The sequence below is a fragment of the Octodon degus genome, unplaced genomic scaffold (assembly GCF_000260255.1).
Source record: "Octodon degus isolate 3935 unplaced genomic scaffold, OctDeg1.0 scaffold00252, whole genome shotgun sequence".
Lineage (NCBI taxonomy): Eukaryota > Metazoa > Chordata > Mammalia > Rodentia > Octodontidae > Octodon > Octodon degus.
The window spans coordinates 1,815,992-1,829,496 of NW_004524828.1; the positions used below are offsets into that span (position 1 = coordinate 1,815,992).

The 13,505-nt window shown below is 35.2% G+C and overlaps 1 pseudogene; it reads right to left on the reverse strand.

Moving 5' to 3' along the window:
- Positions 1 to 12,048, reverse strand: part of LOC101590832 — a 14,708-nt pseudogene extending 2,660 nt beyond the window's left edge.
- Between the last annotated feature and the right edge of the window lie 1,457 nt (positions 12,049 to 13,505).

Consider the following 13,505-nt stretch of genomic DNA (forward strand, 5'->3'; position numbering starts at 1 on the left):
CAATATATTTGGAAAAGTTGAGGTATATTTTCTGACTAAAAGGGCACAAAGGGGCTACTTGGGGTCACAAACTACATATAAAAGTAAAACTGAAACAAAAAAAATCATGATTTAAAAAAAAAATCATGTTTGACTTAATTCCAAGGCAAACACGTACTTGCTAGCCTGGTGGTGTGTGTGTAGGGGGATGAACTAATGGGCTACTTTTAACACCCAGCTGAATTGAGTCAGTGTGATTTTGAGTGTGGATGGCCCACCTGAGGATTGCTGCCAACAACGTAAAGAGGAGAGCTGGGTAGGGAAGAAGGTGTGCTGCTGACCCTCGGACAGGCTTGTCACGCTGGTTTTCCTGACATGAACTCAGATCTCACTGTTGGAGGAGCCCAGATCCTCAATGCTGCAGTTCCCCTCGGGGAGCTCTATTCCTTACCTGGAGCATTGCTTCCTGGCTCCAGTGCAGATCTCTCAGCTTAGTGGCACGTAGTCTTCTCCCTTAGCCCACATTTTTAGCTTCTATAACTAGCCTTTGAGCTTCTCATGCAGATCCTTATTTCAGACTTGCATGAGGCATCACTGGGGCATCCAGGTCCTCAGCTGGATTCTTTGGATCTCTGACATGTGGACAGATCTCATGAACTCTTCTGCATTTGACTATTGGAGTTAATATTATAAACTAGTCCTGTAAATTGTGTGTCCTGTACAAAATCAATTGCCTTGTAAGCTCTGACTGCTGCACTGTAGTTATCATAAGACTTTTTTTCTCCAAAATCCTTATAATACTTTGATAATTAAAATGTCAACTTCATTTTGGTTTTTAATGGCAAATTTTTGTTTCCTTAATGATGTAAGGCATAATCAAAGTAACATTTAAAGATGAAGGAATTACAGGACCGTGTGTGGTGGTGCATGCCCGTTTCCCCAGCTCTTGGGAGGTTCAGACAGGAGGATCGCTGAGAGTTAAAGTCTAGCCTAAGCTACCAAAGTGAGCAAAAGGCCAGCGTGAACTGCATAATGAGATCTTGTCTCAAAAAAGATGTAGGAATTAAAAATAATGAAGTCTCCCAGTGAGAAAAGTGTCTTGATTATGAGTTTATTCAAGATTTCACGTGGAGGATCAAGATAATACTTCTTAGATCTGAGCTGTTGCTTTTCAAGGTCAATAGAAATACTTCCAAATTTTGTCTATACATGTTAGAATTGTGAAATGTACTCAGCTATTATTACAGCACTTCAATATTAGGCTGTACCTATAATATTATGAAGAAACATTATATATAAATAATTACATTATGTTTCTTCTTTAGTCATATCTAAGTTAAACAAGCATTTAAACTAAATTTTATGTAAAATCTAACCTAAAAGAATAAATATGTCAAACTATTTTTAAAAATTGTGTTTGATTTATGTTTCTAATACTACAAAAGCAACATCATATATGTAAGATATGTCAAAGAAAGAAGAAAGAAAAGAAAAAGAAGAAGAAAGGAGGAAAGGAAAAGCTTTCTTCCTTTTACTTTGAATGTCAACTATTTCGTATGGTATAAATGCCTTTTTTTTCTGCCCAGAGCTCAGTGTTTTCAATCAAGACATAGCATACTGCTACAAAAAGGATGAGGACAGGATATGAAAAATTTTATAAATGCAATTAACTTGTGATTAATTTAAATCTAAGCTGAAAACAAAATATAACTTTCAATGATGCTCTCAGCACACTCCATAGCTTCTGGATTTTTGTTTGGTTTTCTCTGAAAAATATATTGCTAGTGTACCTGTTTAGTGTGTAGACAATAACAGTTAACAATGTTTCCCTGAATGTGAAATACACAGTCAAAGCTTTAGAAGAAAGGAATAAAATTTGTTTTCTTAGGAGCAACCATAAACCAAAAGTGCATTCAAGAGAAATAAACCTATAATGCTCATGAAAGTTGAAGTTCCTTTCTTTGTAAAAGTAACATCCCAGAGCTTGGGTTTGCTTTCTTTTTCTGTTTTTTTTTCAGAGTCACCTACCTGCAAGCGGGGAAGACACAGCCTCTCCAGTGGTACTGTACACACAGACCTCTTGAAGTAGCACGGTTGCTAGAAGCTGAGGATGAATATCACTATAGTTATTAAATTACTGTTCTTTAAAAAACATTAGACAAATAACAGGAAATCACGCTGTGCAGCAGGATAATGTAATAAGACTTCAATTATAAGAGTTATGAACAATGAGTAAGCCTGTAAATGGTGAAGTTGAAAGTGGCCTTTTATTATAGCCTAGCATTTTCATGGTTTTAAATCTAAATTTCTTTCTTAGTGGGAAAAATAGTGTTTTTACCTTGTGATACATATATAAATAATGGAAACATATAGAACAATAGTATTTGAAGAATTTTACTTTGCAGTTTAATTTACTAGTTTAATTCTATTTATGACTCGTTGTATTTTCTAGTGACTAAATGAATGTTTTCACAGTCTCGATAATTACAAATGACCCATGTATTATACCCCCCTATGCCTAAAGTTTTTGTGTTATAACACTGTATAAAGCACAGCTGAAAATGTCAACGTTGCAGGGGCAACATATGGAATGGTAGATCACAAAAATTGTACTTCAAGAACAGAAAAAAAGAGCATGAAGAATTTCCTAGTTTTGGAAATTGCTAGTCTCCTGCTACCATAAAATCTTTGTAATTCTCATTTGTTCAGCAATGGGTTATTCTGACGTTGTCATTTACTTATATCACTGAGCAGCAAAAACACTAAGCAATCATCTAAAATACCTATGAAGACATTTCTACTCTCATCAAAAGAGCAAATTGCTACAACTGTGTAAATGTATCTCCTCTACATTTGTACTGGTCAGATTTATAGTTGCTGTGCAACAGATTAGACCACCAAAACCTAAAGGGTGAGAGAATTATTTGGTTTACAGTTTCAGAAGACTCAGTCCATTGTTGGCTGGTTTTGAGGGGGAAATCACAACAGAAGAGCAGAGTGGAGCAATGCTACTTCCTTTCTGGCTTGCAGGATGAAGCACTGGGGAACAGAGATAGAAAAGCAGACAATAGACTTTAGATATAAACCCTAAAGTCACACTTCTGCGACCTACTCTGATGCACAGAGAAATGTGCTCCACTAAACCCCTAGTTAGGTTCCAAGACAATCAAGTTCACAGTTAGCTTAAAAACTGCAGCTCTGAGAAGGGTTGTGTGAAAACAATAATAATTATTCTCAACCACTGACTTTGTGCCAGTCATGTAAGTGTCATTTCATTTAAATTGATGTCCCTATAGAGGTAAAGAGGAAAGTGGTCATATTGGGTCTAGGCCTTTCTAATTGCGAAGCTCACTTTTTTCATCCTTGTATTATATTTATTCCTCACATATTTCATGGGTGTGAAAGTCAGTAGCATAGTGTAATTGTAGTCAGGATCATAAATACCATTCATGTGAGGGATGCCTTTTGGTTTATATTTTCCATAGACAATAAATAAAACAAGACTCAACATACCAGTTTTCTCTGCATGTAGGATAAAAAGCTTCTGGAGGTTTCTTGAGCTCTGTATGCAGGATTGGGATATTACAAGGTAGATTACATGATAAACTTTTGAGAGGATAGATACACTTTCACTGATTTGAACATGGTACCATATAAGTCTACATAATTTTTATGTGTCAATTTTTAAAAAAGGAAACATTCCTTTTCCAGGCTTTGGTTCATATATCTTAGGCCAACAATTGTTAATTGCAAAAATACCTCACATTGTTAGCCCCAGTTTTCACCCTTCTATTCGTGAACCCTTTCCATTATTGGTCTGTGAGTTTAGTGCATGTTTACATTCCTTGTGTGGAGTTGTGGCATACATGTGACACGGCCTCACTGCTTTTTCATCCTCCGTTCTTATCTCTTGGTCCCTTTTGCATTCAAGAAAGCTCTAGCTCTCCACTTCCTATTATCTGTCTTTTATTTTGCTCTTCAATTATAAATTGGGTTTCTCATATAAGACAACCATGCAATATTTAAACTTGTGTGTCTAAAACTGTGTGTTTGATTTACTTCACTTAATGGTATAGTCTAGGGAACATCCATTGTTCTACAAGTTTACCTTTTTTTTTTTTTTTACACAGTATTTCATTGATTATAAATGCTACATTTTCTTCATTCTTTCACCTCTTGGTGGGCATATAGGTTACACCGCAGGTTATGTTGACTCTGATATGTGCCTTGTTTTAGTCAATAATAAATAGGAACAAGTGATAATTTTGTCATTTATGAAGCATCCATAAGAGGTCTCACATATTTCTGTTTGTCATCTTGCATCTCTGTCACTGTTCTAATAGGAATAACCCTCAGCATCTTGTTGATTGATTCTAGGAGGATGCAGTGCAAAGCTGACCGGATGGATATGATCCACAGCAGCTGACACCCACAGCTGGCCCAAACACATGAGATAACACAACCACTGGCTTGTCAACTGAGTTTGGAGATACATCACTATGCAGCAGTATTTGTAACTAACTCATCAGGAGTAAAATATCACACTAATGTGAGTTTTTAAGAAGGTACTATTTCCAGCAAACAAAATAAAGATAGTGCTGTATTAATCAGAAGAAATTTTGTTCCAAGGTATTTTCATATGTAATATTGCTAAAGTTTGTTTGGATAAGCAAAATAAAGTCAGGAAGACCATGATAATTAAAAACGTTCTTTTGATGAAATTTAATTCTTACTTTTTGTGATATCAATCAATTAGAAAGGAGTTGGATCACAACTGAGTGGTCCTCTGGAAAATCAGCAAACATAATAGGAAAAGCAGGTTCTAATAGAGCAATTTTTTAATGTAGTTTCTTTAATAATGATATGTTTAGACTAAATAAAAATATAAAATAAATAGAAAACAATCAGATTTGTAATTTTCTGTTACATGAATTTCTATAATAATTTCACACAATAAAAATTGAAGCAATAATTTACATTTTACCTAAGGTGTCTAATTATCTTACACAATCTTCCCAAAAAAGTTTCCACCAATGAGCATAGGCAATGTAATAGACACAAACACTTCACACCAGAGGTAACAGTTAAATAGTGGAAAAATAATTCATTCCATTTTCTATAAGCGATACTATTTATCATGGATAGATACACGAAAAAATTCACACAAACTTGATCCACATGTCATGCCATGATGCTCAAAAAGCAAAACAATATGCTTTCTGGGTGAAGACATAAAGGTCCTGAGGTGAGCAATGAAATGGTAATCAGGACAGAAAAATTGCAAGGTGAATTTTGGTAAAATTAAAAATTTACCTTTATCAGAACACCAATAAGGGTTAAAAAGGACAAGTCATAAAGCAGGAGGTTATATATGCAACTCATAGGTTGAAGAAGGTGCATGGTCAGAATTTATATTAAACAATAAGAATACAATAATAAAAGCAAAAAATAAAATAAAAATAGAAGACTCAAAGTCATATTTCAGAAAAAGTAATGTTTCAGAGAAATGCAAATCAAAACCACAATGAAACTGAGCACACAACTACCAGACTGATTAAAATGAAAAAGTTCCAAGAAAAATTATTTGCAAAGATTTAAAACAGCTCTCCTGCATTACTGAAGGGGGCTGAATCTACTTTTGAAAACTGTCATTTTCCTTATAGAGATAAGGGTGTGTGTGTTCACATGATGACTTAACAGCTTCATAATTGTAACCAAGGCCTGGAATAAGCGTAATGAAGAATTCTTCATAAATAGTGCAGAAATCCAATGCCTATAATTGAGGGATATATTCATAGATGCAGTGCGGAAGACTATGGCAGTTATAAGATGGATAAATTCTGTGGTAAACATTTCAGAAAATAAATCCAGACACCAAAAAGTGTGTTTTGCATGATCCATCCTACTTGCATGAAGTTACAGCGCAATAAATGCAACCTATACTGATAGAAGTCAGGGTGATTTTTGTCATCTTGAGATAGAAGGTCTTGACTTGGATCAAGCACAGAGAAGCCCTCTAGAGAGATATTTTCTATATCTAGAACTGGGTGGTTGATACGCACGTGTAATGTTAATATTCACTGCATGAGTCTCCTCCAGCTGGCTCTCTTTGCCTGGTTTACTATCACTTACTGTCTCACTGTCACTGTCCCATTACTGGCTGCATCCAAGTACACCTCTCACCACTTCCCTGCACATATTTTTGTTAATTAGTTTTATCAATATTAGCACTGTTGCCAAATTCAATGGGTATTTAACATCCCAATATCAATCTCTTTGCTGTCTTTCAAGTTGTTTTTCACTCTTCTCTCTTTTGCCATTCTTTTTGATCTCAAGACCACAGTTTCTATTTTCAAATGACCATGTCCTTTATTGAAGACTTGTTCATATCCTCTCATAATCCATAGTTTGCCCTGTATGTATCATCTTTAAAATTCTCCCTTTGCACAGGTGAATTGCAACAAGGTGTTAATTCTGAATAAATAAATTAGATGCCTGATATTGAGTATATGCTTGTAATCTAATCACTCCTGAATGTGAGTTGGGAAATCCCAATTTCAAGCCAGTCCAAACACCTTAGCAAAATAAGTAAAGTAATAAAAGTAAAATAATAGTAAATAAAGTAAAACAATAAAAAAGACTGCGAAAAAGTGTAAAGGCCCTGGGTTCAAGGCCTTGTATACCCCATCCCCCCAAAAAAGTCATTAGAGAAACAACTCTTTTAATTGATCTGAAGCAGTTGTATTCCAAAGAAGGTGGCCCTGGAAAATGGTTGAAAAGTCTTATTTTGGCCTTATTTTTTTCTGTACTCTTGGCTAGATACTTTCACGCAGCACCTTACCTGGTAAACCCTGCCTTGTGATACTTTTCCTGGAATAAGCTCAGGAAAATGCAACTCATTATATGCTTCTCAATTCAGTTGTGAATCTTTATGAAGCATTCCAGGTCACAGGCAGCCTGGCGCAGGCAAATGCTTTCCTATAGATCCTCCATTTTCCCTGCAAGCAGCCGACACGCACTTGTGGTTGTTTTTCCTTGGACTCCAAGCTCATCAGTAACCTGTAAGATAGAGATGTGTCTTTCCCATTTTGTAAACTCAATAACATTTACGCAATGCATCATATAAATACAATAAATAATTGAATAAATGAATTAATAAATCCCGCAGCAAATGAAAACAAAACATTGAAAGATGTAAATTAAAAAAAATTAAATGTCTATAGGCTTTCAAAGTTAAAAAAATAATTTTATCCAAAGAAAAATTATTGGCCTAAATTAACTTAGAGGTACTAGAAACTCACATTAATGAAATACAAATAATTAGCTATAGCTGTCATTTTTAATTTGTGAATTGTATAATTTCTGTTTTCTAACAAACCTGTTAGGAATTCAGAGTTGGGCAGTATCATCTGTCTTTAGATACTATGGTCACAATATTTCAAGGAAGTTTACTGAACCATTCCCTGATTTTCCTACCTATGGTCTGAAGACTGTACAGGACATCAGGTTGAACACTGCCATGCGGACTGATGTTTTGGGGATGTTTTCAGCATTTTAAATGTCTTATATTTCCATAGTTGTTGCTATGAAAAAAGCAACTTATTAATTATGAAAACATCAAGAAAGTACATTCAATAAATTTTGTATGAGCATTTTTGTAAGATATAGTATCAGAGAAAACTCTATGAATTATTGTACAAAGTAAGTTATCACCTCTACTTTCAAGGCCTTCCTTGCACATGAAGAGACTTGCATAATTAGAACTCAGCTGAGACACAAAAATTACACAAAGAATAATGATTTTTTTTGAAATGTCTACAATCAAGAGCAGAAACTTGATGGATCATCTTACCATCAGCAGAAGAAATGATTGCAAATGAACATTAAACTATTATTTTTGGAACGGTTCTATTATTTTGATGCTTTTCATGTTTGAACTCTTTTCTTGGGAAAACAGACTCCAAAAAAGTAACAGCAGTGAATTTCACTAACAAAGTATTTTCAAAGTTAACAGCACCATTTTCTTCCTCTCTTTCTTTCTTTCATTTACAATATTGGTCAAAGAAACCTGGGCTGTGAATTTACTTCATGTCACACTTGTGTGTTCACCACCTGGCTCATGACCCCTTGGGTGGAATCTGGTGCTCAGTGCCACTGCTGTGACTCTTCACTGCGATGGGCTCTTCCCTCTTTACTTACTCTGGGACATGTGCGTGACATCTTTTCAGTGGGAGATGATTAGTTCTCACTCTGCCTCTCTCTTGTCCTACTTCTGCCTTCACTTCTCCCTCTTGGGGTCAGAGTTCTTAGCATTCTTGAGAAGATGAACTACAGCAACTCTTCCTCTCTAAAATTTGCACACTTTTATTGCTCTTAGACAGAACTGTAGTGGGACACAGATGTGAAAGTTGAGGACTTCAAGGGTTTGGATGGCTCTTCTGTCTGTTATCTGAGGAAAGCCTCCCATGTGTCTGCTCTTTAAACATCAATTTTTCCCTTTCCAGAAAACTTAGGCTTAGCAAAAATAATGGCTTCTTCAAAAAGAAAGGGAGATGCTTGAGTCCAGCAAAATAACACAATATAGTCCAATAGACAATCATTGGGTTATCAGCAGAACTGGTAATGTCAGAAGTTGTTGACTTGAGCTTTTTACAGATAAGCATATTAATATGGCTTAAATGCCAATGCAACACCCATCTCTGACAAAACAAAATGAAAAAGGGAGATCTAAATGAAGGACCATTTTGTAGCTATACATATACAAAATATGATTGATATACAGCTACTTTGTCTTAGTTCAAGTAGAAGAAAGATTTGTACTAATATTGTTTAGACAAGATATCATGTCTACATCTTGTCCTCTGAATAACTTCTATGAAGATAACAATATGCAGTGTATTAATTATTGTAACTGTCATTTTAACCTGTTTTGAAACTGTTTCATTGTTATTTTATATTTTTTCTCATTAAAATGAATAAAAGATAAAAAAACGTCAACATTAAAGTTGCTATTGGGGCTGGGGAGTTAGCTCAGTGGAATAAGTAGTTGTCTGGCAAGTGCAAGGTCCTGAGCTCAATCCCTATTACCACCAAAAAAAAAAAAAAAAAAAAAGAAAAGTTTTTATTGGCTAGAGACTTCTCACCTCCAATCTTTTATCCATTTTTTCATTAATATATATTTGCACTGTGTAATTTTTATAATCATTAGTAGTTAGTAGACATACATAGTACATCTTATTTCTTTTATTCTTTTCTTGACTTTCCATCTCTTTCACTTTCTCTCCCTTTCTCCTCCTTCTGTTTTCCACCTTACTATTCACAAAATGTTTTTGTCATTATTCCCTGCATTCTTTTTTAACCATTAAAAATGCTGGCTAATATATCTCTTTTTCTAAGAAAACTTTCAATTCTCTAATTTGAGTTATACAATCTTCCTTTGTTCTCATCAACTAGTATGTGACAAATTTAAGCATTCTATTTCCAAGGTATTATCTTAGTTACCTTTGTAGTTGCTCAGAGGAAATACCTGACACCCAAAGTTCACAAAGGAAATGTCTATTTTGGCTCACAGCTTGCACAGCCAGGCAGTAAACAGCAAAGTAGTGAAATGGCAAGTGTGTAGCTGTAAGCACAGCAGCTCTTTTTGTCTTTCATGTTTTATCCAGACTACGTGCCCTTACAGTGGGTAGCATTCATACCCGGCATAAGAAACCCTTAATCCCAGCATCACACCATGAATAAATTCCAGAAACAAAATGGCTAGATCCAGCCACCTCCAAAAAACTGCACCTCGGACTGCATGAGCCTTGGGGGAACCTCTAGACATAAACCATAGCAGGTATCTCTAGCAACTGTTTTTATTCTAAGGATAAAGAGAAATGTCAATAAATATGCATGGAGTGAATTAATGAACAGACAAGTGAAATAATCATGAAAGCAATCAATCATCTTATAAAATACAAGGAGAGTGATACAAATTAACTCACAAGTAGCCTTGTAATGGTTCACTTTCAGTGCCACACAGAAGTGGATGAATGTTGGATAGAAAACCACAGACAATATTGTGTGCTCCTCTTACTTTTTCTAACTTGTACTGTTGCAATGAAGAGCTCTTATCTTACTTGAATTTTGTACTGCAAGTTGAAAGGTGCTCAAAACTATTCTCTTACTCATTGTCTTCTTACCAAAAGATTTCTTTCCCAAGGGAATGTTAGTCTCCAAGCATAGACATTGGATTGAATGCAAAGAAATTATATATTCAACTATTATAAAATAGGGTGACTTTTCTACATGCTCAATAATGTCAGGTATGAAAAAAAAGGTCAGGTATGATCAGAGAATACAGTGAATGTTTAAATGAAAATTATTGCAGTAAAAGATACATTCCCACTCATTCTAATGTAAATACCAGTCTTATTCCAAACATGCTTTCTTTCCTTTTTGTTTTTTTCATTTGTCTCAGTTACTCTTTACTTGGTGCTGGGAAAAAAAATACCAACACTCAAAATGAAGGAAGGAAAAGTTTATTTGGCTAACACTTAATGGAGGTTTCAGTCCATACTCCGCTGGCTGCAAGGCAAATAGCAGCAGTTCATGGTGGCAGAAAACAACGAAGAGCAGAGGAGGAGCAGCAGCTGCGGCGTCTACCAAGCCTCTCTCACTTCCTTTCTCATCAGCTGAGAAGAATGGAGCTCCTCCAAAAAAGTGGCAGTGGTTGCTGCGAAGATCCGAGCTCCTCCAAAGCAGTGTGGCTGCACTGATCAAGCACGTCCAAGGAAGAGGCGCTGCCAAATCAGAACTCCTCTTAGGAAGTGGGGCGCACGGAAGCCCTCCTCCTTTTATATACCCCTTTTTAGTATAATTTTCTTTTATTTTGAAAAACAAAATTAAAAAAACCAAAAACACAGAAACAAGTTAACATACAACAATATATATGTTACAGATTTTCAAAACAAGAATAGCTGATTAACAATGATTGATATATTATCTAATTTATTATTAAATCTGTTGCTCAGATTAACAGATATGGTTGCACTAAGAATTTCCATCAGTTTTTGGAACTAGCAGTTAATGTGTGGAATTTTCACCTTGACTAACTCTATGCTGATATTTGTGAAATAAGCAACTACAGGCCAGCACTGTGTAATACAAAAACCATGCTTTAAATACCTGTCATCTTGGTCTTCTAAATCTGTATCTTTTCTAAAACTATATCAATTATTACTATACTCTCTTTGAAATAATTTTTTAGAAGGTAATAAAAAGAGAGACAAAAGCAAACATTTAAGATTTCTTGAAAACATGCAGTAATAATCAATCATATGTCCAACTTTGCATAACTATATCTGTCAGTCAAACACTTAATCTGTCATTCTAGTCACTTTCTAAGGCAGCTTTGGAAATCCTCCTTCATGAGTGTTTTTAGTTTACTTTTTTTTTTTTTTTTTAAATTTAAGACAGGTTCTGCTGGGTCTCACTGCATAGATCATACTCGTAGTGATCCGCCTGTTTAAGCCTGCCAAGAGCTGGGATTACAGGCACGCACCACCACGCCCAGTCTCAGGGCCCCCCGGCAGGTCCAGGAATCGAACTCCCAGCCCCCGGCATCTGCCTAAGCAGGCACTTTAATCCACAGAACTATTTGGCCCGGCCCTAGTTTGCCATCTTGACTGCCTCGATGTCTTGAATTGATTAAATATATTTACGTAAATCTGTTGTTATGGCTGATACATTGTGCCAATGTGAGGAAGAGAGGCTTAACTGACTCAGCAGTGATATAGCCCAGGGTGAAAAGGACATGCCCTTACCGTATTGTTCACTGTGTCAATTTAAGAAGTTTGAGGGTTTAACTAAGTGATTCAGCATGAGGCCAACATACTTACTTTGTAACTATCCTCAGCTTGTGGAAAAGGAGGGCAGGAGGATGGTATGGGAATGGTTGGATACCTTGCAGAGAAAGTAAGGGAGGAGAAGAAGCTTACCTGCCTCCCCTTTGGCTGCATTTGCTGTCTTCTGCTGCCTTGGATTGCTGCCCCAGTACCAGGCCACCCTGTCTTGGAACCAGCTCATTGCTGACTTAAAGCTCCACAAACTGTGAGCTAAATTGAACTTTCCAACCTTCATTTTGCAGAGCACATATTTTGTCTCCACAAAGAGGGAAAAGTAACCAAGACATCCATCAAATAAGAATATTATGGCCCTTCTTCATCTACCTTATTTAACAGGTACATTGTGGAAACTAGGATAGTTTGACTAAAGACATAAAAAAAGAGGATTTCCAGAACTATCTCAGCAAGGGGCAAGAATAATGGAATAAGTTTGTCAGAGTCAAGGGGTGATTTTGAAGATTTGTGGAAATGTGCCTTTTGTAGAATAATTTTTAAAGTTTAAACTTTCACCATGTATTTTATAAAATGTGCATCTCAAATCTCTAGCAGTTTGTAGCTGATATACCCACACCTTTAAAGACAATTGTGTGTGTGTAAATGGATCTTGTCCTAAATAGATCTATTTTCTCATATCACTTAGATTACCTACCACTACTAGCTATGTTTTACATAGCACATAATTTGTGATAGATTCCTTAAAGAATTTCAACCAAGAGTATGTGTTCTTCCTTTCTAAAACTTAATAATGCTAGAGGTAAGAAGAATTCTTTATACTCTCCTTTCTTTCATTGAAATGAGGTAAGATATTTTAATCCAGTATTAACTCTGGCAATTTCTTGAAAATTATATTGATTTACACACAAATCTACCTTTTTCTTAGATGACAATATTTTCAAGTAAACATAGTCTTTAGAAATCACTACAAAGTATGGAATTGCCTTAATTCAATAAATACCATATTTGCCATTAAATCATTATAGATAGCATGTTTTAGGTATTTTATACTTAAGGTAGCAAAATAGATATTTAAGCTCATTTAAAGCTTATTAAAAATCTTAAAAGCACTTTTTCAGGTAGATAAGAAATGAAAATGACACTAGAATGCTTTCTCCCAAAGAAAGCAAGAGAAAATTAAATATCGAAATATTTCACCATAATAATATTCCTCACACATCTAGAAAAAATAAGTGCAAAATTTAAACTTCATATGGAAACACAAAAGGCATGAATAGCCAGAGAAGTCTGAAGAAAAAAAGAAATATTGGAGATGTCCTCTAGTACATCAAAAGCTGCCATAAACCAACAGTTTAACAATGTTATTGTACTGTCATGGGAATACACTGATAGAATAGACTAGAAGATTCAGTAATAAACTCATGGAACTACAGTCATCTGATTCTCAAACAGACGTCAAAACATACAATAGAGAAAGGACAATCTATTTACCAAATGGTGCTGAGAAAAAAAATATATGTATATATGAAAATAAAGGAACATTAGAAATGATACAGAATTTCACTAAACAAGATGATAGGGATTCAACAATGGCTGCTATATTCATAGTGTTGTCTTCAAAGTAGTTGTTCAAATTAATAGATATAATATGAAAAATTAAGGAAAAATTAAAAAGAAGGAAAA